This window comes from Nannospalax galili, unplaced genomic scaffold (assembly GCF_000622305.1).
Source record: "Nannospalax galili isolate Female #2095 unplaced genomic scaffold, S.galili_v1.0 scaffold581, whole genome shotgun sequence".
Lineage (NCBI taxonomy): Eukaryota > Metazoa > Chordata > Mammalia > Rodentia > Spalacidae > Nannospalax > Nannospalax galili.
In genome coordinates this window covers 2,713,591-2,717,606 of record NW_008345699.1, presented here as the reverse complement: position 1 = coordinate 2,717,606, position 4,016 = coordinate 2,713,591, and positions in this window count along the sequence as shown.

Here is a 4,016-nt window from a genome sequence, read left to right as displayed (position 1 = left end):
TATATTGAGAAAAAGAGGCTATCAGTAACTAACCTTGTAACATATTTTAAGTTTGTGTTCTGTTCACCTTGTTCCTCTACCACTTGCTTAAACATCATTCTGAAATCAGTCATTTGCTGTATTTGTAGATTCAGTAGATTGCCATCATAGGAAATAATGTGGAAAGTTCCCATATACATTTCATCTAGTTTACCTATGCAAATAGAACCATTTATCTAGGATACTGACATTGATACAGTCAAGACTTGAAATACAGACACAACAGGATGATTGTGTCGCTTACATAAATCCACTTACCTTCATGGACTTGGACACCCCAGATCAGTTCTCCATGTTGCAATGCAACATTTCAAAAATTGTAAGAAAAATGGAATGCAGAATTCATCTTCTTTAATGGAGTGACACTAGATAGGCTGAAGAGGCTCCAGTGGATGAACTCACAAATTTGAATCACTACGCCTTAACATATATGAGAGAATGCACCAAACCCTGTGGGGGACTCTGTGAGGGTGCAGATAGGGGAAGGGGAATCTAAACCTGATTAAGATGTACTATGTGAAATGTGTAAGAGTCAATAAAATATATATTAAAATAGAATGCAGCACTATGTAACCATTTCAAATTGACACTTTGAATCAGGGTGATGCCACAGATAATCATTTAGTTTTCTGTATACAACAATGGCTCTCTTGCATTGTGTTGGTTAATATGACATGATTGCAGTATTCCACAGTTCGCTTTTCCATTCACATATTTTAAGGACATCTAAATGAATTTAGCTTTAATTATTACAAATAAAGCTGTTAGAAATCTTTTAGAACAGGATTTTATGTGAACAAATTTTTCGTTCTCTGAGGAAACGTCAAGATTGGAATAGGTAAGTCACTTGAAAAAAAAAAGAAATACATCGAAGCATAGATTTGTAAAATAAGTAAATTCTATTAGTCAACCATAATTAGTAACACATTTAAATTCCTGGATCTCTAAGGCAATATTTCTCTCTAAAAATTCAGTGCTTCAGTAAAGAAAAATAAAATCTTGTTAATAAGATTTAAATACACTTTTAACACATAAGAATATTTACAATTTGATTTACCCAAAGATGGGTCTTTTAGAAATGTGGCCAAATGAATTAGATACCTAGAGCCAACTAACATAAATCTAAATGGAACAAATAATTACATAACATATAGATAAAGATGTATTGGTGTACAAATACATCGGCATATTTCATATATCAACCAAGCAAAAAGTAATAACAACATTAAACTTCTGATTACACAAGTAGTTACCAATTAATTTCAGATAGGTACACCAAGATAATCTTGCTTTTTAAAAATATCTTCCTTGGGCCAGGTGTGGTGGTGTACACCTTTAATCCCAGCACTTGGGAGGCAGAGGCAGGTGGATCTCTGTGAGTTCAAGGCCAGCCTGCTCTACATAGTGAGTTCCAGAACAGTTGGGGCTACAGGGAGACCCTGTCTCAGAAAGACCAAAACAACAACAACAACAACAACAACAACAACAACAAAAGCTAATCACCAGAGGGGCTGGAGAAATGGCACAGAAGTTAAGAGTATTTGATGTTCTTCCAGGGGACCTGAGTTTGTATCCACATCTGGTGGCATCCACACTGGTAACTCCAGTTCCAGGGGATCCTACACCCTTTTCTGGCCTCTGTAGGTGATACACAGAAACATAATATAAAAGAGCTCAGGCTAAACTTTAATTATATAGAACTAGTTTGGATATTATAATACTGTATTTTTTCAGATATGGATCTCTTTATTTAAAATTGCACAGGTTTATCACAATGAATGATTGCTAAGTAAAATATGAAGTATAAATATGCTCTGTCAACTCTAAGTTAAACTACTGCAGGTGACAGCAAGAGTTTTAAATGGCCGAGGGAGTAATACTATATTTTAATAATTCTATTGTCATTTCATTTAAGTTTATTTTTTATTTTACAAGTTTTTCCCTAGGGAGCAGAGGAAGTCCATTTCTAACATGCTGCCTTTTCCTGTCATGCTGGTGGAGTTCAAGCTATCTTCACAGCCCACTCTCAAACACTAGCAAGCAATGCAATTGAAAGAGGAAAAACAGTGTAAGACGCTCTGTAACACCTTGACAACTGCCTCCAGTGTTCAGGGTTTGAAACAAACATTTATTTCCTCACAGTTACATGGGTGGAATTCAAGACCATATTCACTGAGTTAATTTCAATCTGTGTTTTTATGATGTTTCAATCTCTAATTCAGAAAGCACTACGGTCAGATGAAGGATTCACTGGAAAGGGGAATCCACTAAGCTCCCTCAAGCGGCTGTTGCAGGAGGACATTAGTTCCTCTAATTTGGTCTTTTCTTGGGCCTGGGCACTTCTGCCATTTCTCCTGGGTCCATCCATTGTAGAGAACAATAATGTAACTACAGAGTGGAAGGAAAGCACAAAGGATGTAAAAGGCAGGTATCATCGTTGACCATTTAGAGGCTGGTAGTGCAATTCTGATGTGAATTACCTAGTCTGCTGAGCTGTCGAAGAGCTCTTGCATTGTCTTGACTGGAGGCTTCTAATCTGAGCTCAAGGTATTTGAGATCTCCAGTACTCTGACCAACTGGATACATATTTTGTGAGTAAACGTCTTTAACGAACTCCAGAAAGTGCCATACTAGTAATTAGGGTCTTGTTATAAAGCATGTCAGTCAAGACCAGCCTGCAGAGGAGCCACTTACAGTGAAGTCTCTGAGGAGAGGCTTTCGTGGCCTCAGGACTTGTTTGCTGGTGAATGAATAGATGATCTGTTCCTTCATGCTCTAGGCTTCATACCAGCACACTACACCATTATTACCTTTATATATATGAATTATTTGGGTGGGTAAGTCTAAAGTCCTGTAGAATATGCTTTATACAATACTATTGACAGCATGGCCAAACTAAAAATGAAGGGATTAAAGTAAGTGTAGTAATTTAAGTTGCTAATATACAGCCACTATGCTGACCCTTCCTGGAGCTTTACTGTATAGACTTTGATCTTGGCTCTTTGTAATAGGAAATCTTAATGTATCATGCTTTACCTCAACACTGAGCATTGAACCCAGGGCCTTACAAATGCTAGATGGTCATGCTGTTATTGGACCATTCATTCACCTTCCATAATATGCATTTTATAAAGGTGAGGACACATGATTTCCATACTACAATTATGTGTATTTTTTTAATAATTAGAAATCTTTTCACTGTTTTAAAAAAGAGAGTATAGATAGAAAACAGTCATGTTGTCTTACATTTAAAACCATCTATTTTATTTTAGCATAAGTGGAATATTGAAATATTGATATTAGACTCTTTTGAATAATTAAGAATTTTATGGAATCACTTTCTTTTTGTCCCTGTCATATGCCCTCAACTACTTAAAAGATCTGAAGTCTCCTGAGAATACAATACATCCACGACTCTGAATTCACACCTGAAGATTCTGCCTCCTCACTGCTCCTTGATCAGTGAGAAGCATAACCTGGATCAGCATTTCCTCTGGTGCCTGCTGCTCTGCTGGGAAATTCACTCCTAAATCTTTGATCACATGTGCTGTTAAGAGCAAAAGTCTACAGAAGAAAGGTTCATTACTTCTCTTTGTTGTTCAACATTACAAGCATGCTTTGATAATTTTTATAGTCAAGAGAATAGAGATTTTAATATTTACCTATAAACTTTTATTTAAAGATGTCAGCATCCACATAGAAATTCAGGGCAAATATGTATTAAGTTTTGATGCTGTGACCTAAATAATCTCTCATTTTAAACAAAAACCTTATAGCTGAGTAACTCTATCAACTTTGGTTCTCTCTTACATCAGAGCTGATCCCCTCTCCAGGGCCTTTCACAAGTAAAGAGAAAATTTCTTCCTTATTTACTTGTTAGCAAGAAAATTCAGTCAAATGAGAATCCTAACTGAATCTCTACCATCCCAAGACCATCTCTTAGTCTCAAGGGGAGATACTTTAAGACACAGGTTAGA